This window comes from Lichenostomus cassidix, chromosome 2 (genome assembly GCF_008360975.1).
Source record: "Lichenostomus cassidix isolate B80296 chromosome 2, HeHo_3.0, whole genome shotgun sequence".
Taxonomy (NCBI): domain Eukaryota; kingdom Metazoa; phylum Chordata; class Aves; order Passeriformes; family Meliphagidae; genus Lichenostomus; species Lichenostomus cassidix.
The window spans coordinates 146,251,499-146,276,114 of record NC_139482.1 but is presented as its reverse complement, the minus strand read 5'-3'; the positions used below and the strand labels follow the sequence as shown (position 1 = coordinate 146,276,114).

General features: G+C 37.0%; 1 long non-coding RNA gene across 1 annotated transcript in view; it reads right to left on the bottom strand.

Moving 5' to 3' along the window:
- Positions 1–3,218: 3,218 nt before the first annotated feature.
- The window catches only part of LOC146442466 (uncharacterized), a 33,833-nt gene continuing 12,435 nt past the window's right edge, over positions 3,219–24,616 (bottom strand). The window contains exons 2-3 of the long non-coding RNA XR_014849614.1: positions 4,371–4,471; positions 3,219–3,761 (exon numbers count right to left, since the gene is read on the bottom strand). This is a non-coding gene — a long non-coding RNA (uncharacterized LOC146442466). The remainder of the gene's footprint in view (positions 3,762–4,370; positions 4,472–24,616) is intronic.

Genomic DNA, 24,616 nt, shown 5'->3' with positions numbered 1-24,616 from the left:
CCGAGCATCAGACTCTCAAAAAAGAGAAAAACCCTCAGGAGACACCCATGCATTGGTAATATGCATAACCAAGTGATGATAGGAAATTTCCCAAGACATCCAGTTCTCTAGCAAATCCCAGGCCAGTTTTGCAGAGTTCAGATAAATAAAGATGAATGCCCAAACTTCTAATTGCTCATCCAATTAAACATAGTGAACCAGTGAATCACAGTCATATCCATCTTAAAGGATTACCAGGAAGGAAAAATCAGTGGAGTTGAGGGGAAAGCTGAATGGGAAATCACTCTTAAGGCTCCCTGTTTTCCATATACTACAATTTCATCTTACATGGAAAGACATTATATTATTTGTGTGTGTGTTTTTATTTGTCTTCTCAGCCATGATAAACACACCCAATACAAGAAGTTAATTTGGAATGAAGGTTTTCACAATAAGGTCCCTCTCTCTTGAGAGGTAGGAAAAGATGATGAAGAAATTTGGCTGTTGCCACCTTGGACTTTTACCACTTTCAGAAGTGGCCATAACTTTGGGAAAATTTCTTTTGCTTTTACTAATTATTATTAAATAGAAAAATTGGGCAGGCTAAAAAGAATGAAAAAATTATGCAAGTAAATAAATGATCCATAATACTCTGGAGGTTGAATTGTAATTATATTCAATTCAGAATTGCTAGAAGTTTGAAAAACTGCAGACAAAATATCTTGCCCTTAGGTTTTTCTTCAAGCACCTGACTGTACTTCACTAATCTTTACTTCTACTTTATGTAGGATTTTGTGTGTTCTAAAATACTCAAGAAGCATTCAGAGGGGACATCCCCCACCTTTTAAATCCCACCTGAGACAAGATCCCTACCAGAGATGTGGAGATGTCTCCATTCCTGATTAGGGTAAGTCAAACAAGCCCCATGCTGGTGACACTGGGGGACTCAGTGTCACCACTTCTCCAGTAACTGTTGGCAGATGGAGAAAATAGAGATGAGGAAATTGTGATGAGGGTGGCAGAGAACTGTAAAGGGCACAGGTTCTTTCCTTCCACATTGCTGGGGAAGACAGTTGGTGCTCACAGGGAAGGAAAGCACAGGCTACACACAGAGGGTCAAAAGGCTTTACTCTTTTCCACCTTTTTCCTTTTTTTTTTAATCTTTTTTACCTCCTACTCCCCATCACTATTTTCACCTGGTCCATTGCTTTTCCATATCCACAGATTAATGTCATGTTTTCCCTTTGGATTCACATTGCATAGGAGGAACACAAAACATGATCTTTGTTCCAATGAGGAAAGGAAGAGTACAATCTGGTAAACCCCTTGTAACATGGCATAGAAGTAGAGTGCACCTTGCCCACACACTCATACCATGTCCAGTTGCAGGAGACAATGTCAGCCTTATTATTCCTCAGGAAAAAGTCATCACACAGTTACAAAAATCTAGAGGCAGTTATAACTTATTATAATTTTTTAGTTTTCTTTCCCAGAAGTTTTATTCATTCAGAGATTGTCTTTTCCCATAACTCTTCCTGTCCTGCTGCATTAGTCTTTTGGTTGTATGAATTGTCACCTAGCAGCCTTACCACATTATGTTGTTATTAAAAGCTAAAAAATGTTATAATTAGTTTAGAATAGACAATAGAAGATGTAATTCTGATTCTGCTCACATTACATCTGTTGTGAAACTATGTGCTGAACTGGATTGAATAATACAATTACACAAGATTTCCTGCCATGTAATTATACTCCCCTGAAAAAAGTCAATTTATACATCAATTTATAGTGTTTGAAACTGTGAATAACTGTTTCAAAATACATTTTTATATTAAAAACCTCTGTAATCAGAAAGTCAGGAGTAGGAAAAAGTTATATAAATAATTTCATACTATTATTTAATACTATTTTTAATATATTTTCTACACATTTTGAATTTATAAAATATTTTCTTGTCACTATGCTGGCTAGTTCATAGCTGGAGAACATACAATTTATTCTAACACACAGGGCCAGCAAACCCCCTTATTCTTTCTTTAATTTTACTCTATTCTTCACAGTGCATCATCACTGTCTTATTGGAGTTTTTTCTACAAGCTAGTGAAACAGTATAATTAGGTCTTTCCAATGCAGAAGTCCCTACCAGATCTTTCTTTTCCATTTTTCTTAAAAAAAAAAAAAAAAAAAGGCATTAGGCAAAGGTATTTTTTTGGTTAATTTGTTGCTAACACTGTTTGGTTTTATTATTAAGGATATGATCCAATAGTCCATTTGCCACCTGGAATGGAAAATTTCAGGACTTCTAAAGGTTCTACTGGAAGAGCCTGTTGAACTGTAACTCCCTGCCTTGCACTCTGGCATTCAATTCCACCTACATGCACAGTAGGACATGTGATGGGTGTGCATGTGGGATCACAGGTTCTTTTTCTGTGCATGGATGAAGAATTTTTTATGAAATTATTTTGAAATTCGATGCTGCTGGAAAACCTATTGTCTTTCTGTGCAGCATGGAAAGAACTTGTGTGCCACAGGGAAAAAGAGAGGGTACTGCATGAATAAAAATATGTACGGCATGGGGGACATGATAAATGACAAATGTAGCTTCAGGGAAACGAAAAAAAGAAAAAAAGAAAAAAAGAAAAAAAAAAACCAAAACAAAAAAAACCCCAAAAAACCCACCACAAAATCCCCAAACCAAAACCACAAAATACTCACAGGTTGTTCAAAATATTTTCCTTTTGTGTATAGAGATCCCTACTTTTCACTTTTTAAATTTGCAATTTCTTGGATAAATAAACTGCTTTTCTTGTTAATGCTTTTGCAGCTCATTTCTTTCCTTTGTAGTAATTATTCATCTGAATAAAATTTTTGAAAATTATGATAAAGAAGAGCAATGTCACTCGGGTGATGCTGCTTTGAATAAAAATGGCTTGGCAAAGAACAACACTGGTAAAATTAAAAGCACTGCTATTAATCAGCTGACCTGGCTGTTATTAACTCCAAGTCACTTGTGAACTGGATGATCTAAGCAATTATTAAAGCATGAATGTGAATTTAGCTAATGCCCTCGTCCTCCACATCATTATCTCAGGCATAATCATCCTTTGGTCCTTGAATGTCTTTTTCATCTGAGTGCTGAAAATCTCAGCATGTTGTTTTCTTTAATGACTGCAAGACAAGGCAAAATTCCCAGCTAACACTGATCCTGTGTTTTCCAGTATTCCTCTGCCATATTTGTTATGCCATTCATTAATATGTATATATATATATATACAAAATACATTTTGCCATTTTGCAATAGCAATTTTGCACTATAATATTTTAGGTCTGAAAATAGACTTGTAAGTGCCCCATGTAAGCAGTGGGAAAAGAAGACTTTGCAAACGCAGATTTGTTCCATCAGGGAAGATGTTGAAGGCAGGCTGGATAAACTGACCTCTCCCAGTGCCTGTCTCTTTTCAGTGACTGCAGAAGGTTCCACAAGTAGCTAAGGCTCGATATCTCTGCAGGATGTTGAACCCCTCCCAGCTTGCAGAGTGAGCTGAGTGAAGAGGCAAACGCTGTGTTCTCATCCCTGGCAGTGATCCATTGTGCAAGCTGAACAAGGTACTCTTTGCAGTCCTCTCTTCTGTGTCCTTGGTTTGTGAGGTTTTCATGGCAGTGAACTCCTCAACTGTGTCTTAGTTCCTTTTATCACTGTAAGAATTATATCCATTACAGAGTTCAGGCTGTTCTGCTCTCCAGTAGAATCCTTTCTTACCCAATTAATGTTTCCATGGATCCTACAAGATAAGATAAAAAAGGACCTGCCAGAACCATCTATACACAAGTAATGCCTTGTAATTAAATTTTATAATTACTCATATCTACATATGTAAGTCTAATGGCCATGTGTGCTGTTACTGTGACTGTACAACTTGTGCATAACTGAGAAGTTAAATCCCTTTCAAATTCTGAGGTAGGAATTAACCAAAGTGTAATGTATGTGTTCCCATGTTGCTGTATTAGAAAAGAAAAAAAAGGAAAGGAAAGGAAAGGAAAGGAAAGGAAAGGAAAGGAAAGGAAAGGAAAGGAAAGAGGAAAGGAAAGAGGAAAGGAAAAAGGAAAGGAAAAAGGAAAGGAAAAAGGAAAGGAAAAAGGAAAGGAAAAAGGAAAGGAAAAAGGAAAGGAAAAAGGAAAGGAAAAAGGAAAGGAACACTTCCAGGGATGGAGTATCCACAACTTCTCTGTTTTGGCATCATTTTTTTAGGAGCTTTCTTTTTAACATTAATGACTGCAATCCTTATGCCTGCAGACATTTGACATGTTCTGGGGTACACTGTGGTCTCTAGCACTTGCTCTGGTAGTGTAGTGGTCTCCTTCAAGTCAAACTTCACATATTTTCTACTTACCAGTTCAGGTACCACAGGAAATTTCAGCTGCATCTTGATGCCTTTTTTTGACAACTGAGCTTAGTCTGTGATGAACTGTGATTTTCCAGACCAGTTGTTAGCTTAAAAAATTCAATTTTTTGCTTTCTTGTAATTGTCACTGTCTTTGTTTTCTGTACTAAGACCCATCCAATAGCACCTTTAATAGTGTTATGACTTAAACCTAAGCAAGAGGCAATGACAAGCCACTGAGTGCAGTTTTTGAATCTGGCAATGATTTAGCTAAGGACAGCCATGTTTTGAGATAAAATATGGCACCTAACAAAGAGACTCTTTGTTGAAATATGATTATCTATCGTGTTTTATATACCACAAGATGTCTAGGTCTGAGCAAAGGGATCAATTTCCTTATGTCATCTGCATAGATATTTGTATGTGAACCATCTGTTGTGGGTTAACCCCAACAGGCAGCTCAGCCCCACACAGCCCCTCACTCACTCCTCCTCAGGATAGGGGAGAGAACTGGAAGTGTAAAAATGAAAAATCTTGTGGGTTAAATCAAGGACAGTCTCACAGTCAAATCAAAAGCTATACTGTTTTGGTCACAAATCCAAAACACAGCATTATATGAGCTACCATTGTCCTAGGTTACACTATAGATGTATTTAGTATTTTATTACCACCAGCTGTGGGACATTAGCTGTTACCTCCTGCTACATCTCACCCCTGATAACAGACAATGGGCCATCAAGGACCCACCACATGACTCATGGAATTATCTCCTCCTATTGTGAGATGCTCTGCCTTCAGGAGGGAGGAGCCAGGTGTTCCCACCTGGATATAACCTGGCCTTGGAACTGCCTGAGCTAGCCCTGTCTACTGGGTTCCCAGAGGACAAGAGCTACCACTGGACCTTCATCTGGAGACCAGACCTTCACAGGATCACTGCTTCAACTGAACTACTTCACTTGGACTGCTACCAGCACCCTAACACGGTATCAGGTTATATCTGATTTTTGTCAGTGCTTTTCCTTGTATTATTGCACTTATTTCCTTTAATTTTCCTATTAGATTTTAATCCTGACTTGCGATCTCCCACTGATTTGTTTTCAAACTAATACAACCATGAAGAAATTTAACTCTATTCCAGCCAAAATTAGTATACTGACCTTTGAAACCTGCTGAGAAGAATGACAGAATAGTTGCATGTTTAGGCTGAGATATAACAGCCCCTGAAAGGATTTACTTCCTTCCCTTACCTACATAACAAAATTGTAGAAATATTTGATAAAGTGAAACTTACACTACATTGCATATATAAACTATTTTCCCAAGTGAAGATGGAGCTAACAGTGGTGCTAGATCTCACCCCTGTTTTTTATGTAGATTTATGAGTGTAGGTGGCTAGAACTGCATGAGATGTTTCTGTCCCAAAACTACAGAAATCTTGTTACATATAGCTATTCATCTCCTTGTACTCAATTTTCAAACAGTGTGGAATATTAGGTAAAAATCTGCTGCCCAGACATCATGTTCTGTGTTGAATTAAATAGCTTTTAGACTGTCTTATAAAGAGAGAGTGTATAGCCTCTATATTGTTTTTTATGGCAAGCTAATTCCTTGATGCTGGTATAGTATGGTCCAATTTAATCTAAAACTTGACTCTAAGGAAATTGAAATCAACATTGTCAATGGGATAGATTTTTTAAAAAAGCCAGTTATTAAGAATTTATTTGATCACAACAAAAAATACCTTTTGTATTGTCAGTTTTCTTTGGGATTTATTGGCTTGCTCAAATATCACTTTAGAGAAAAACAAATAAGTTTCAGACTTACCAGTTGTTTGGAATTTATAGCTACTTACATCAGTCTGAAATTTAAAAGAAAAATGAAAACTGCTGAACCGAAAAAAAACCCCAGTAGCACAAATAGCTCCTAACAACCTAAATGATTTAGGCCACAACAAACTGCTTGACACAATGGAAAGCTAAGAGTGTGTTATCAAAACTTTTCCAAATAAACTTTCACATGTAGTTTGTCTTTTGAAGAAAAATGCAGATTTATAATAGTTTTCTCATCTACTACCCATTTTTTGTCTAGAAGTGCTGGTGCCTCTTTAGCATGTCTGGTGTGGGTATCTGAGATGGGGTTCTTGGAAGAAGACCACAAATGCCTTATCTAAGCAACTTACTCATGGCTCAGGTTATGACTCTCTGCCAAGGGCTTCTAAAATTACTTTCTCAGCATTTAGTTGGTGGCATTCCCCCAGTTTTAAATGCCTGGAGATAATATCACTGTTTTATTCAGTTGATTATACCCTCCCAGACCATTATGAACAACAGAAGTTGAGGAATTCACATTCAGATTTAGAACATTGAAGGCATCCATTCATACTCAGGTTTTCTTGTTAATGTTCATGAATTGCTGAATTGTGGCTTAAAGTGTTCAAAAATTCATTAAATTATATTAAATTAATCTCTCTGCCATTATCTCCAAATGACAATACTATATATCACAATTCATAGTGAATTGAAAGGTGAAAGTGTGGTAAATCACAGTAAAGCTGGACTTAGATTCAATTTAAAGGAAGGTGAGTGACTGAACAGGATGAATGCTTAATATCACCAGGCTGTGTGCAACAAGGAAGTATTTTCACTTGAATGAAATGTGTTTGTCACATAATTTATGTACAGTATTCACAATCTCTACACTATGTACAGTATTCAGAATTTGGATACATTAACTTAGCAGAAATCAGGTGTTGGTATATGGGGGGAGAATGGTGATGTTGGGAAGGTTGCCCAAGCTTCTTCCATGGATCAGCCCAGAGGCAGAAGAGGGAGGGATCTGCACCCTACAGAGAGATACTACTCTCCTGACTGGACTGAGTTATACACAAAATGATGGTAAATCAGAAGCAAATTTTCACTTTTCTCTCCAGCCATCCACCAGCAATTGGGTGGGAGAGTAAAATTCTCCCTGGTTTCGGTGCAGTCCCTGAACTCTGCTGTGATGTGCTTAGATCATGCTTGCTGTTCTTTCAGACAGTGAGGATATCTCACTTGGATCATGATGGATGGCCCTGGAATTCCCAAACACGGCACATTCAAGTAATGCCCTCAAAGATGTGAAGACATAGACCTACCAGCTAGTCAATATTAATTAATGAGGCAATGACAAAGATAAAGAAGATTTAGTGAAGTGGACTTTTATTGTGGCTTAACTATTAAATAATTGATAAATTTTTTTCTCAGTTTGGGGTTCAGATGATGCAGTGCTTCCTCAGGTTGCCAATCATACACTTAAAATAATCATTCTGGAGGAAATGGTTGTAAAGGTAATTTGATAGGATTAGTTGTGAGTAAGATGCCTATCTTTTTCCTCATTCTGATTATCACTTTTAGGTATTTATACAATCAGGGGAATTGAAATGCATGTAGGGTGAGCTCTTATTTGATGAGGATGAAATGTGTGTCAGTGATTTCCTCTCCTTTGGGAATGTGACAGCATTTTGCTGTTTTCAGATAGCAATACTGTTCTGTGTTCCTGCACTTTGAAGCCATCAGCTCTATTTTTGTACATCACAGATGTTGGATCCTCATAGGGTAGAGATTTTAAAAGGTCTGTGTGTGATCAATCCTTGACACTTCTGCTCACACAGCTACCAGAGATCTCAATTAGTGCTATTTGCCATAGTGTTTTCTTGTGACAGGGACCTTTCCTAGCAATATATTCTACTGGTAATCATTATCCAGGCTTAAAAACATAGTTTTCTTCTGGGCCTGGGATTTAAAGAGCCACTTGAGCTCTAATTTTGTCTTGTATGATACTACTGCAATCAGGTCCAGGTGAGGCAATTATATTTTAATTGATAAGTATTATTAGTAATAATAATAGATTTATGCAATTTGATTTTTAATGAGGCAGAAATCAGGCAGTTATTCTGTGCAATGTAACTTCTGGTCCCTGGATAGCTGCCTTTCATTTCAAAATCATGGAGAAGAAAATTCTAAAATCTTCTCTAATAAGCTTCCTTCTGTTCATTACTAATTTATTTTTTCATTTTCAAGAATAATACATTTCAGATTTAATGTCTTCTGTTCCTAACGTGATAAAGCTCTAACATTACGGTCATATTCTTAAAATAAATATTAACTATTTGATTCTAGTTGCTATTATATTTCTGAACCATTCATTTTAATAGAGGTTATTAGTGACAACAATAACTAGCTGGGGGAAAACCTGAAATGAATAACTGATTGGATGTCCATGGAAATGGTCAAAATCTGAAACAATTTTTTTTCAAAAAATTCATAATATTTGACATTTCATTTCAATCAGAAATAGGCGAAAATTAAACAACAATAAAAAGGAAATTTGATGTGATTAAAAAAAAAAGTCATGGGAAATAGTTCTGAAAAGACATTGGGAATTCATGTCTTCAGCTGTAAGGGAATAGGGTTTTCCCCTGCACCCAGGAGGATCAGTGCTACTTAAACCATACTATTTGAAGCTTAATCTAACTTTTCTTTTAATTAATGGTTGACTTTGGATGCAGACATACTTTAATGATGAGAAGTTAGGGATAATCCAAATTTAAAATTTAAAAAAAAACCAATAATATTCCAATTTAATTATCTCAAATTGTTTCAAAACACGGAAACTATTTTGCTCTCCTCCCTTTTGTAAAAAGAAAAAAGAGCTTATGTTTTCTACATGTCTCTGAGTGGAGTGTATTTAACTGTAACAGCATTTTTTGGATGAAGAAAATAAATCTGAAGACTTTATTTCTGAAAGTTTACTTATTGGCTTTAATTGTCTGTGTGCTTTTGAGTGGGATGATTTTGTCTTTTCTAATAGCCATTGAAAATTAAAAAAAAAAAAGGCAAAAGAAAAAAGGTCAAGCAGAGAAATTCCTAGAGAGTATAACTTCCTATAGTCTCTTCTTGGGTTCCAAAACAGGGAAAGCCATTGTCATTCCCTTCCTCAGGATTCCTGTGAGCTGTTGGACATTGGCAGAACGGTCACTGTCATTGTGCCAGAGGCTCATGTCCCTCTCCCTTTATTGATGGATGCTCCTGGTCATTCAGGTCTGTGAAAACATCTGCCTCTGAAACCCAGGTTGTCTTTTCTCCCTCTTCAAATTAGACATTTTGGGAGATATTTTTACAAAACACCCCTTTAAAAATGCCCCTGACAATGGTTGGTCAGCTCTGAAGCTCTGACTCTACACACAACATTTTTTCTTTCACCAGAAAATTCTCAGAAATTGCAGCTCCTTTATTTTATTATTTTTTTTAATTTTATTGATTTTTCTGGCTCGAGCAAAATCTTAAAATATACAGGCCTCAAATTACTCCTATTGCTATAAAAAAAAGTCATCAACTGCCTGTTGTGTGATTTTCTCTATATAAAGGTATTTGCTGTTTATGCAATAACATATTTTTATGTTTGTTTATTTAATGTTTGTTTATACTAACAAAATAGGGAGGTTTGTGTGATTTCTTGACCTAGGACAGCTCAATGGAGAGGTAACATCTGGTTGCTCAATGAAGTCTTGCATTTCACCCAATTTTCCACCTGGCTTGACTAGAGGACATAAAATTGATAAATACCAGCTATTGTTTCTGTGCCTGAGAAATTAATTTCCAAACTTCATTGTATGACTGAGCACCAATCAAGGGCACAGGCAAGCAGCAAAAATATTATTTGTTTAGTGCATCATATTGGCAGCAACAATACTCACCTCTAACTGCTCTGCCCCAGATTTCACTTGAGAAATATGCAAATACAAGGTTGTTAAAGTAACTGATTGTGAAAATATGAGATCAGTAGAGATGTTAACCTTGCTGCCCTGGCTAAATTCCAGTTCAGGTAATTAAATTCCACCTACTTAAATTCCCTCACAGGTTTTATTTCTTCACTTTCACTTTAACTATAGATATTTGGTTTCTAAACAATGTGTCTTTGTGCATGTTTCAGTGCTTCACTGTGAGCTGTCTCTAAATAAAAACATTCATGGAGTTTTGTCCACATAGATACCTTCCTTAATTTGTGATAATTATGACAAAGAATTCTTGATATACTCATATGTGGCAACTAAAATTTCCTTTTGATCTTAAAAGAAGAAAAAAACCTGTGATGTGACTTTTCTAGGAAGACACATAATTCCTTCTCATCACACGTAGAAAACAGGAAATTTTTGATAGTTTTTCTGTGTGAGGAAACAAATATGAGAATGCCATAATACCTGTCCAAACCAGCGGGGCTCAGTTTTAGGATTCAGAATGTAGGAATCAGGTGCTGGTTTGGTACAGATATAGAAAAAATAGGGGGTTTGGTGTTGTTACTAAGCCCATTTTGTGAACTGGATGGGAGGAGTGTCATGTGCTGAAGCCAAGGGAGCTTGGCTGTACTATCTCTTCCATAAATGCATTGATAAGAGGAAGATTTACCTTGTAATTATGCCTGGCTGCAGATACAAATCTATTTTAATATTCTTCCTCCCAACTCTATTCTTAAAAAAATTCTCATCACAGCTAATGCAACATAGATCTCCTAATTTTTATGAACGTGTTCTGAAGCTGGTAAAATAAAGCCAAGGTCGTGTGTTCAATTCCCATATGGGCCAATCACTTAACAGTTGGACTTGATGGATCCTGTCCAACTCAGAATATCTGTGGTGAGTAATTTAAAAATATTAAATCAGAGAAGAAAAAATAATTTGTTCTTAGATTGATCATTTGGTCTTTCATCTGTTTGAAAATCCATTCCTTCTGCTCCTGGTAGAGGCATAGGAATGATATGGGTGCCACCATCTCAAATGGTTGTTACTCAGCCTCTGAATAGTGTGGAGCCATGAGATCCCAGACTCTCTAAAGATTTAAGTTTCATTTTATACCTTAAGGACCAAATTCACCACACCTTACTGTAAGCATTGACCTGAATGCTGATGTGGGGATTTTAGACAATTTTATCAATTAAAAAAGGCTGGAACTGGAGAGACAAAATAAATTTGTTGTGAAAAGTATGACTCTGGAAGTAACTGTACTTCTGCACTGGTAAAGAGATGCTAACTAATTCTATACTTCACACAAGTCAATGTCTAGTGATTTTTAGGAGCTATCTGAGTCCTCACCTGCAAACAAAAGCTGTGGGTACTTAAGTATTTCCATTTAAAAAATGGCTCACGTAAATTGGAGGATTTTTTCTGTACAATAGCAATACAGTGCCTTTGGATTGAAGCTCTATTTGTGAAATGCTTTTGCTTTCAAAAATGTCAACAGAACCCAGGAACTGAACATGAAATGATAATTTCAGACTCTACAAGAAGATTTAGGAAATTTCAGTTGTTTAAAACTCCATGGCAGTCCCTTCTGGGAAGCTGCTTAGCCCTGGACCATGTTCTTTGACCTAAAAGCCAAACTGGCATTTGCATTTCTACCTGCAGCAAAGCTCAGACCAATTCCTGCCAAATTCTTTTGTGTTACTATAGCCACAAAAAAGATCTTTAAGTCTGTTAGTCTCCCTGGTTTGTAAACTAAACTTCATGCTGGGTTCTTTGCAGATTTAGGGTCTATTAATTGTAATATTACCATTCTTATTTTGTCTATGCAAATATTACTGTCAGGTGCCACTGCTTACGAATACATCCAAACATAAGGGTAACTGTATGAACTTTCATTTTATTTCCATCATGTTCATGTGGCATTTCATTCACCTTTATTTTTGTCACAGAGACATGAAAAATACAGTAAAATGAGGCTTGAAGTTTTCAGCTTGAGCAAAGTTGTAATAAAACCTATTTTCTGTGCCTTCACTTTTATTTACCAAGGCCATCAACTTTGTTATTGCCAGTAGATATTTTACAGTTGACACACTTAATCTCTGGCCCTCCTAATTCCAACAAAATCAACTTTTCACATTATAACATAGAATTGCAATAAATGTGAGAACTAATTGGCTTGAAAGAGTGCATTAGGAGTGTACCATCAGGTCATTAATCGGTGTCTGAGTTCCTACAAATTCAAAAAATACTCTGCTGACTTGTAAACCACATATGAATAATAAAAAGATTGGGGACTGGGCGGCTGAGATAAAACTATCATCTACTTCTCATCCTGACATTTAAGGAATATGTCAAAAATTAAAAATTCCCTTGTGCCAATGATATATTTATTCCATCGGGACGATCTTCAAATCTCACTCTGTTGACTCTTTTTTTTTTGGTTATGCCAGTTATTTGCAGGCTAAATCTTCCCATTTATTATTCTGATCACTTTGGAGCAATATAAACCTGTTTGTTGCATATAAAGAGTACTCTGCGTTTAACTACTGGATTGTTTTTTTTCCCCTGTATTTTCAGTTCACATTTATTGGATTTTTTTATAATCATTGTTTACATACTAGCAGGAGCATGTGATTTTTTTATTTATGAAATTTTGATTTTTTTAAAACGTTTTTCTTCTGTATTTGATTTATTTGTCAAACATAAAAGATGCAACAGCCCTTGCTAATAAGGAGACAGGTAAATTTTTATTATGCTGCATTCTGTGTTAAATAAGCAATTAATTTCTAGTTTTTTTCCCTCCTTAAATTTTCTGCTGTCGGAAATCCATAACGTCTTGCCTTTTTATGAGAACTTATTTTGTATGTTTAAAGAAATACAAATGGGAATTTTCAAGATGTTTTAATGTATTTTTTTCCTTAGTTTCCCCACCAGAATTTTTCCACATTTTTCTTTCACCAAAAAAATCCTGGTAATGGGAGTTTTTAAAATAAATTTTGATTGTTATTTCTATAAAACTCTACTGATTAGAAAATGAAAACTGGAATTAAACATGTGTTTTGTTAGCTTCCACCTTGTTCCAATTTCTTCAAGGACTTTGGACTTTGAAAGACAGTTCTACTGGCTTCCAAAATTAGGGTCGTAGTATGCTTGGAGGCAGTTTTAATCCTGTAAGTTCATAGAGTTGTAGAATGGCTTGGGTTGGAAAGGACCTTCAAAACCCTCTTGTTCCAAGCCCCTGCCATGGGCAGGGACACCTTCCACCATCCCAGGTTGCTCCAAGGCCCATCCAACCTGGCCTTGAACACTTCCAGGGTTGGAGCATCCACAGCTTCTCTGAGCAACCTGTGCCAGGGCATCAGCACCCTCACAGGAAAGAATTTTTTTCCTAATACATAATCTAAACCCACTAAGTTATAATGCAAATGGTGTAAGCAAGCAGAGCAAATAAAAAAGAGTTGAAATGAGATTTATAAGGCTGTAAACCAGCTGTAAACCAACAGTGTGTCTACTTCTGTGTGACAGCACAAGGATGCTCACAAGTTCCTACATCCAGAAAGCAAATAGGAATTCCAAATATGTATCATATATTCTTACTCTCTAGTTTTTATAGAAATAAAACTTGTTTACTTGAACATAGGAGAGATGGCATTTTTTAAAGTCTAGCAGATGCTCAGATGGGAAAATATGATGGTAAGATGCTGGAAAATGCATTTTTAAAGATATCAGAATAATTTAGGAGACTAAGAAGCTCAAACTGGATATCACAACTCATTGCCAGGGCATTAGATCCTCAAGGAGGTGGTTGATCATATGTCTTCATTTTATCCTCAAAAAATGCTGATTAAATGTTTTTGATCAGTCACAAATAATAGATACTAATTCTTATATCAGTAAGCACTGGCCTCAAAAAGGCCCATCCAATTCTTTCAGCACTGTGGCAAAACAACATATTTTCCTGTTAGAACCTATAACCATGCTCAGAAAATTGCTATTATTTTATCCTACTGTGATTGCACCAACAGTAGACTAATAATTGGCATGACAAATAATAAGGCACAGTCTGAGAGCACAGTTTAAGGCTTCGGATGTGTCAGGGTGGTAAGAAAAATCAAAGCACCAGTTGTTACGTAAAAACATATTAGTTATACTTACTGACTTTCTTCTCACCTTTGCTAGTTTGCACCTTCTGGTACTGCAGCTGGAATGATCTTTTGGAAAGATTTGAGGGAAAAGAAAGCAGTAGTTTTATAGAAAGTGTATTTTCTTTGACTGTGTTGGAAACAAGTTCTTTAAGTCAAGAGTAAGATTTATGAAGTAAAAAGTTGTAAAATATCTGTAAAGTCTTCATGGATGTTTTGGGGGGCTCAGGGGGACTGAACTAGCATATTGTCTCAAAATTATCAGGATATATTAAAAGAAAAAGGAATAGTAATTTAATGTAGATACCAAAGTGGTACTTATTTCCAAATTCCATTAATTTTAGAGGATGGTGAAGATACAAATTTGGCACTAATCAACAACTTCTGCATGTAAATTTCCAAAAGGGTGAGACTTAGAGGTAAAACAGAATTGCAGAGGAAGTAAAATCAGACAAGATTTTAGGGTAAGTTAAAAGGGGGTGAACAGATGTTAAACCATAACTCCAGGCAATGACCAAGCCCCACACAGCTGCTCACTCACTCCCCCGGGTGGGATGGGGGAGAGAATCAGAAGGGCAAAAGTGAAAAGACTTGTGGGATGAGTTAGGGATAGTTTAACTGGTAAAGCAGAATCCAAGCACACAAGAAAAGCAAGAAAAGGAATTAATTCACCCCTTCCCATGGCTGGGCAGGTGTTCAGCCAACTCCATGGGAGCAGAGCCACATCACACTTAAGGGTGACAGGGGAAGGCAAATGCCATCACTCCAAATGTCTTCTCTTTCTCCTTCCCCCACCTTTATATGCTGAGCATGACTTGATGTGGTCTGGAATATTCCTTAGGTCAGTTGGGGTCAGCTGTCCTGGCTGTGTCCACTCCTGTCGCTGTTGAGCTGCTAGCAGAGAAAAGAACCCAGTTCTCAATGGCAAGAAGGAAAGACCTTTATTGTTTTGATTTCATCATATATAGAGAGTTTTCAAAGGTCACCCAGATTAGTCAGTCAGAAACCTCCCCCTAGGCCTGATTGGCCAGGCCTGCACCGTCCAAATCCTAGGACACTGTTTTCAGTAACATCCAAACTTTATCTTTATTTATAAAACACAAAAGGAATTCTCATGGGAAAGACCTGTGCTAGCCACACACTCCCACTTCCTTGTTTCCCCCCCCAGTCTCCTCACACCACACCTTGGCTCTGTGTGAGCTGTGATCAGCAGTAGTGAAAATATCACTGTGTTATCAACACTCTTTTGGTCTCAAATCCAAAACACAGCTCCATACTAACATACAGAGAAGAAAATTAACTCTAGCTCAGTCAAAACCAGCACAACAGGAAAATGTGTTAAAACCTTTAACAATAGCATGAATTGTTGTATCATGCTATCACCAATCCACAAGGACTGGTGTTTGGCTCATTGATATTGATACCTTTATGACAAGACAGTGTTACTCCATCAGTTTTTGCTGGAGAGTTCAAGTAACTCACTTCACTTTCAAAAGGAAAAATCTAATAAAGACATTAGATTATTTATTATCATTTTTATTATTATTTAATTTTAATCCCAGGATTTTTTTACTATAAGTTTTATAAACTGGAAAATCTAGGTCTGGAGAGGCAAAGCAATAATTCAGACCCTTCAAAGTTTTGAATCTGCTTTGTCCTGGAATCAAGTGGGTGATTAATGTTGACACTTGTGTCTCCACATATAACCATCATATCTTGGAAATGAGCAGAGGAGTTACACTTATGTTGGAAAGTAAATGATAGAAGAGTTCATGTCTGCTCACTAGTTCTGTAAAGAATATATGGAATTAACAATTACAGAAAGATAAAACAAAAGACTTAGGGTTTTAAGACATGGTGTATAGTAGAATGTGGATTACTTTTTTCCTAACCCTGAATCTATTTTTCAGTTATAAAACTCTGTAGAGTGAGGCAGGTCATCCATCATTGAAATGCTCATCAGACGTGAAACAATTAGAGTGACTGTTGCCCTGAAATAATGAGGAACTGATTGTATGCTTCTGTAGCTGAATAATGAAATATAAAAGAAAGAAAAGAGGGTAAAGAGAACAGAAAAAATTTCCTAGCCCAACTCAGAGCTAGATTTTGGGTTAAGAGCAGCTGGGGTAGGAAAGCAAAAGAATGACTTCATGTCACTCTAATGCTGCTTTCTTGACCTTCATGTAGTGGGAAACCTGTTATTCTAAAGTATTGCTTAATATTGCACTGTATTTTGGTTCTGAAATGCAAACTTGCAGTGACAACTGTGTACAATTCAAACTGGAGTATACAAAGATTCATGTAGTTTGGTCTATAGAACAGCCAGAGTTCTGGAAATAAGAGTAATTCTCATTCCCTTTAAATATCTCTTTCTGATAGTGTTGTACTCTGACTCTCATAAAAATAACCTAATTACTTGATGTGGAGGTGCCTGAAGTCTGAGAACTACCCCTGGCAATTTTTAACTCTTCCCCCTTGTTTCCTTAAGTTCCCTGCACTCTCTGTCTTCTTCTGCTTGCTTTTGTCCTCAATAAATTCTAGCTTTTTCTTTATTTTTTTGACAGAGGTATTCTAGTATCATGTGGACCAAAGTCTTATGAATAAGCATATTTTTTGTTTGAATACAACTTGCTTCCTTCTAGAATTAAAATAGTTCAGAAACTTTCAATATTAATAAGAAAAGATTCTCTTAAAAATGTGAATGTCTGGTCAGCCAGCACCACTGATTATGCCAGGTGTATTAATGTAAACAGCATGAAAATTAGGTGAAATATTTATTAGAGGAGGTGGATATTAACACAGCTTGTTTTAAGATTAAATAAGCATGACTGTTATGTGTTATGACTCAAAACTACTGTCTAGTGAGAAAGACTTGTGTAAGCAGACTGGAAGCTCAAATTCATGGGATAAATGGTGCGAGTTGCACTGATTTAAAATTCTTCTGACATAAGTACAAGCACAATGTATATTTCTGTATTCTCTGCACAATGCTCACAGTGCATTTATTTATTATTTCTAAATAAAACTGTTAACAGCAACATGGTTTTGCTCCTGTTAAAAAGTGAATCAACTTAGAAGTGAATGTCCTTGATGTCTTTGCTTTTGTACCTTGCCTGGTCATTGACTGATGGCACCTTGATGGAAACATGTTCTGACCATGCACCTGTGATTTCACTACAGGAAGAAACCTTCTCTTATGTGAGAATAAATATATGAAACTAAACCTGCAGCATCATGAGCTGGTGATTCAATATTTGACCTCTTATTAGGTTTTATTATGTGATTATGTCCAACCTACCACAGCACATCTGCATATCAGTCTCTCCAGTCCTCCATGAATCTTTGGGAATGTATCATTTTATGAGTCAGTACTAAAAAAGGAGAATTTTTAAACTTCATTTAAGGATAAAATAGAGAAAACTTGAAGAGAAGAGAGGTTTCCTTGTTTTGAATTCTGGGTGATGAAGATACTTGCAGGGAAGGCCACTGATCCCAGACATATGGAGCTTTTAATAAGAAACATAAATGCCTGTTCTAAGGTTGTAGATTCAACTTTCATGGTCTTGACCCTGATAATAGAAAAATGCTTAGATCTTTTTGTTTGTTTCCTTTACTTTGAACTGCTGCAGGCACATTTTTTTCATGGACTCTGGGAGCTTCACCCTCAGCCACACCTCCTGCCAGCGGCTAAGAGCCCTGTGGCTGTTGGAACGATTTACTGCTTTAGCTCTCTGGTGGGTGGTTGCTACACTTGCATTAGTGTGTTATCTACACAAAATAAAAGTCAGTGATTAAAGCACTTTAGGATTAAGCCATTGATGTTGTTGACACTTTACATTTACTGTGCACTCTGATACTACACTAAGTCTTTCATGGATCTTGCTCTTAGTGCCTTTTTCCTAGGAAGACTGGTAGGGGTTTTGGCCACAAGTTTGAACTAAAGGTGATGAGCACCACTCCTGATGATCACTCCGGGAAGAGAGATCAAGTGTATGACTTGTTTATTGACCAGTTACATCATTTATCTGTACATTTTTTCCTCTTTTGCACAAAGGTTTTTAAAACTCTCATATCTCAAAAAGGCAATGATGTGACAGATCATTCATTCATATAAAGGAGAGACAATATAAATGCTGGTTTGCTTATTCTTATCCTAATGTTCCATGGAAAAGAGAGAATGTTCTGTTTGCTAGACTTCCTGGTCTCTCTCCCAGAGATTAAATAAATTACTTCCAACTCTAGTGTCCTGAAACCTGTCAAAAAGAAAATGAAGTGTGGCTTATTAAAGCATTGGCTTTTTTTTTCACAAGTTTGTTTGGGAAAAAAGGTGCACACTGCCTATCCCTGCCTGGAGTTTGGACATAGCATCCCACATCACCTGACTAAATAAGGTCCAGTCTGTATCCCTGGGTCTCAGTCTGCCCAGGAAATATGCCTGACAGCCAAGAATTTCCATCACTGTGAAGGGATCAGAAGCACCACCAAAGAGAGTGGTTGCTTTGTCCTTTCTTCTTGTCATATGTTCTTATTTTTGCTTTTTTATTTTTCCCTGCAAGTCTGCCATAAAAATATTTAGTTCTGAAATAAATAAGTTTAAGTAGCAAGCTTAATTTATTTACATTTCCAAAATACAAACAACTTTTTAAATATTTGTCTAAAAGAAATTCTGGTTTCTTCTTTCAGAGGGCTTCTGCTAGACCAGTTTCATTTCTAAAACCATTGAGGAGGAGACTGCAGTAACTTTTGCAAGAAATCCCAGGATCCACACCACCAACTCTTACTGAGCCAAAAAAAAAACCAAACCAAAAAAACCATAGCCCTTTTAATTTTGCATTTGCAAGATTTGATTCTTGTATAAGCACCAGTACCATTGCTGCTGTTAACATTCAAAGATAATTTTTGCCATCTGAAAATGTTTCTTTGGACTTCTCACAATGTCACCCAAACTCTTCTAAGATCCCAATGCTTATAAATATTGAGACAAAATGACAAGGCATGTCTGGCTTGTTCCATTAGGACAATGTTAAGTGCCTTTAAAAAAAAGTAATTTTGAGGTAATTTCTGGTTCAAGGCATCTCTAAGCTGATAATTGCTGGAACTGGGGATGATATATCTAGTGAAAACTTAGTGTGTTTGTGACTTTCCTGGGGTGTCTGATACTGGTAACTGATGAAAGAAAAACATCTAACTTACACTGAACAATAGTTTAACTGTTGATAATTTTTAAAGGTTTTTTTTTTTTTTTTTTACTATTTGGAATGGTGATATAAAAATGATATAGGTTTTATGAATTCAAGTGATAATTACTTCTTCCCCTCCTGCCATATGTTTCACAGCTTCCTTCTTTCAGTATCTGTGTTTCAATTAGAATTTTTAAAAGATTTCTCTTAATTTCTTATAGGAATTATTCAAAGCTGCATCAGGAGAGGTTCAGACTTGTTATTAGGGAACAATTCTTTGCTGAGAGATTGGGTTAAACACTTGGACAGTCTTCCTAAAGAGGTGATCGATGCCTTTGGCATGTCAGTGCTTAAGAGACATTTGGACAAAGTTCTTTAAATGATTCATCTTTTGGTCAGCCCTGAATTGGTCAGTCAGTTGGACTAAAAGATTGTTTCAGGTTCCTTCCCAAAGAACTATTCTGTTCTATTCTAATTCTATTCTATTCTATTCTATTCTGTTCTGTTCTGTTCTGTTCTATTCTATTCTATTCTGTTCTGTTCTGTTCTATTCTATATCTTATTATAGTGTTTGTTTTTTTCCCTTCAGATTGAGTGTTGAGATATATTTGAACAAATACTAAAGGAAAACATGTCAGTATGGTATTTCTGAACAGTATTAATTGCCATTTCAAATATTTTTTCAACCATTTTGAAAGAGAGTATTCTGTTTCTGAAACAACACATTCTCAGGTAAAATAGGTTCTGTCTTTTGTTCAGTCTGAGTTTATGTGTTGATGACTAGAATGTTAATGCAATAATTTACAGTTGCATTATCTTTATGGCTGTGTATTATAATAACTTAATGGAGCAGAAATGCATTGCAGATGGACAGATAAAGACTGCCCATGAAAATTAGAGAGAGGGGAAGTGAAATGTCTTTGAGTAGAGAGTGTACTGCACTGGAAGGTAGATTGGTCCTGAATATTAATACAAGTGGTGGATGTTTTTAACCATATTGCTTTCCATGTTCCATGTTTCACACATGACTTTGCAAAGATATATCAGGTAAAGAGTATGACAGCTGTGAGTATTAATACAATGAGTAGTTTTCACCTATGAATAGCTCATGAAGACAGTTACTGGTTCCCATTTTTCTTATGTTCAGAAAAACACAATATTCCCTTTTGGGTTTTTTTGGTGGGGTTTTTGTGGAGATTTTTTTTTGTTGTTGTTGATTTGTTTTTGCTTTTGTTGTTATTGTTGGGTTTTTTTCTTTTGATGTTTTTGTTGATGTTGTTTGTTTGTTTGCTTGTTTTCCCCTAAAGTACGTTGCTGGATCTTTATCTTCTGCTAAGCCATTTACAAGACAGGCAGGTGCAACATCAATTTAACATCATGCCTTCAGGATGATGCTGCAAAAACTGGACAGGGACTGCTCTCTGTTCTTGGAAGTGCTGTGTTAGGTAGAAAAGGAAGGGAACATGAAAAAAACAAAGGTCATAAGTGGCTTGACTAGACTAAATTGTGGTAGAAGAGAAAATGGGAAAAAAATATCCAAATAGCTCTGTTAGAGTAGCAGCTACAAATCTCAGCTACATGATGAGGTAGTGGACTTTTTAGGTTCTCTACACAGAGACATAAAACAATCTTTACAGGGTGGTAGATGAATAAAGACCCAGAAGTTAAGCAATTTCCACAAAACCAAGCATTTAGTAGAAAATATTTGTGGTAGGAAAGAGAGGATGCATTTGATTTGTGGTATTATAAAAGTCCAACTGGATAGATAATTTAGGTTTCTGAATTTCTCTCTCACATTCCAGTACTCTATATCTCCATGTATTAATTAATTGGTATTTTTATAACAGTCTACATTTATTTCCATCAAGTCATGATTTCCAGAGAAGTCAAGACCTTCTCAAAACTCTAACCATATTTCCTTATATTTATGCTGACAGCAAAATCAAATAGTTGTGTAATATATTCACCCTGAAATTTCTTTTTATAAATACCCCATAGGACCTGTTTCACAGTCACCTTGAGAAATTTATGGAATTCCAACTGACACGGGTTTTTTTGTATTAAATTATAGTTCTTAATAACCAGCTATTGACTCTATCATCCCCTGGATTGTTCAGTCACTGAAGAAGGATAAATGGTCATAGAAGATTCATGAGAGGATGTGATTGACTCATGGGCAGTGAGGATGGGTCATTTAAAAGACAAAGAATTGTGTGTTATGGTATTCTTATATATGTCCAGTTTGAATAACTTACAATACCTCCTCTTAAAGCTCAACAGCAAGTTTCACATTGAGGTTAGGAGAGTATTCACACAAATGCTCTGAGTTTACTAATGGGAGAAAAAAAGTTTTGTTAATTTCTCTCTAAGCAAAGTGTAGTGAGAACTCCAGGGCTTGTCTGTGGTTTAAGATAATCTTAAAAAGCACTGGTTTGCCAAATTTTGTGTTAGAGAAAACACTTGTCCTATTTGGATGAGCAAATATTTTAATAATTTGTGGAATAGAAAATGAATAAATGTCAAGTGAATTCCAATGTTGAAGTGGCAACTTACAGAAAAATTAATAATTACAGTGAAGAGTTGTCTTTCCATTGGCAGATCTCAGCAATTATTGCTATGGCTAAAGAAAACTCACATATTAATTGTGGGGCTGAGGAGCATGGTGCACTACAAGAAGTATGTTATGAGGTTATGAGGGACTTTGAATGAAATACTCTCTGAATTGCCCTATAACAAGTGAATGTGGCAAAGTTGTGTTCTTTCTAACAGTGGGATACTTGAAGATTTAACCAACTTGGCACAGAGGAAAAATCAGATCTCAGACTTTGTTCCTGGAATTTATTGCACAGGGCAGAGTGCAAATATTGTCAAGGTGCATAACAAATGGCTAATCATCTTCCTGGGATATCAAAGGAGAGGAGAGCCAAGGAATTAAAAGGTGTCATGTGAGATTTTGAAATTAAGCAAAAAATGAAAAACAATCACCTCTGGAGGTCTAGGTTAGGTTTTCTGCACAAAGCCTTTGCCCTGCTCTTGGAAAATTATTGCAAAAAGAACAAAAAACCTCCAAGAAACCTGTTTTATTTTTTGGTGCAATTTTTCTAATCCAGAAAACTATGTCATAAAAGGGAAAATTTTCATCTTCTTGCCAAAAGAAGGTGAGATTCTTATAAATGTAAGAAAACCACCACATGTATAATAAAGTTTATTTAGGTTTGGAATTTGTCTTGTAGAATTTTCCATATTCTGTATATTTGGATGATATAATTGGTTGCAGAAACAACATTCATTTAAACATATAGTGAGCAAACTATTTATAAATAACAATATATCTTTCTTGTCACTGAAACGACATAATATTCTCTCTTACTCAGAATAGGTTCAAGTAACACAAGAAACTGAACCAAATTTAGCAAAGAGAACTATAAAATTTAACAGGGGTGAATGTTCCGTCCTCCCACTTTCCTTTCCCCTTTATCCTTCCGCTTTCTAACAAAAGGTATTGGTGAGTGTGGTTGGGCGGCACTCGCCGACCCCTTTGCTCCCCCTTGCTGCCTGTCACCCTCGGCTGGGTTTTGGTTTCTTCGCTCAGCTGATGAGGACGGATGGTAGGGGTCTCCCTATAGCCTGAGATGATGCATCGATACGGTGCTCCCAGAACCCTTTATCTGGGAGTCTGCCTTGGCGCTCCGCTTAGGTTGTCTGAGAGAAGACGTCGACGTGGTTTCTTGAACTCCTTATCGGAAATTTGCTTTGGTGTATCCCTCAGACCTTTCCACTGTTTGGGGAGAACCCTCCCCGAGCTTCTACCCTATAACCCTTCAAACCTGATCTGTTGCTCCTAGCTGAAGATTGGTGTAAACCGGATGATAGTCTCAGCCGATGGCAATGAACACTTTCTCCTTACCCCTCTTTCCTAACCCGCTTAAATCTCACCCCATTGCCCTTGACTGACACTTCATGTTTCAGCCAATGGTCACAAAATTCCTTTCCAAGCTCTTGACTGGGACTTTTGGCTAAGTCGGTTTCAGTCAACAGCTGCCCCATCGCCCTTGTCTGGGATTTTGATGTCTGGCCTCGGTCAACGGTAAGGCTAGGCCCTTGACTGTTGCCTTGATGTCCGGTTTCGGCCAACAGCAACCTTTCCTTCCCCTTTCTTCCCTGACCTTACCCCCACAAATTCGTAGGTCCCCAAAATGGCGGTGGGGGGATCTCTTTTAACATCTTAAAATGGAGTGCTCAAGTCCCCTGAAACAGCTCGTTCTCCCCACAATCCTCCGCATTTCCCGCCTTCCATCTTCCCTTCCCGCCTTTTGCTCTCTCCTTCCCGCCGATTATACTTTCCTCCCCCATGCTGTTTCGGGTACCCGTGAACATCTAAGCAATGCCAACTGCCATTTGCTCTAACAGTGTCTCAAGTAGTGTCTCCTCAGATAAGAAGCAAACCATTTCCATTCATGCACTGCTATTGGAGACGCTACTGAAAAACATCAAGAAGAGCCACCGGCAGGCAGAGACATGAGAGCTGAAATACGAAAAACTTCTGCCGGCAACTTCGTACCACTAGGCTGAAAAATAAAGACTTTTGAACTACCCCTTCCCCCATAAAAAGATCTCCAAAGGCTTCCCCATCCAATAAAGTTATTTATGCTTGTGTTTCTTTGTTTGTTTTAAACCGAACTTTCACTCTGAAATCGCGTAAATTGCCTCAAGCACATTTTGTGCAGTTCATTAGTAATTCGGCATTTACATTTAATATCAATAGACCTCAGAGTGAAATGTTCAAATGTACCTTTTCTGCCCTTTAATTAATAAAGAAAGGGGAGATGTGGAGGTTTGTTTCACTCATGGTGACAAGAAGATCAGCCCATGAGCCCCTGTGGCAATGTATGCGCCAGAAGAGAAGATCATTGGCCCAAACTCCTCCCCTGCCCCTTTCCCATATATAGGTTGTTTCTAGACTGTTCCTCTTTGTTCCCCTCTTAAGTTGTACAGCATTGGTTAGTTTGAATTATGTATCCTCCCCTCCTTTGTAATCATTGGTTGATACCCCTGTCCCTCTTCCCTACGGCTTTCCCAGTTGGCCTGCGTGCCAAACCATCCCTCTTTCCCTCCCCTTAAAACTCCATGCCACTGGGTGCTCAGGGCCCTTTAGAG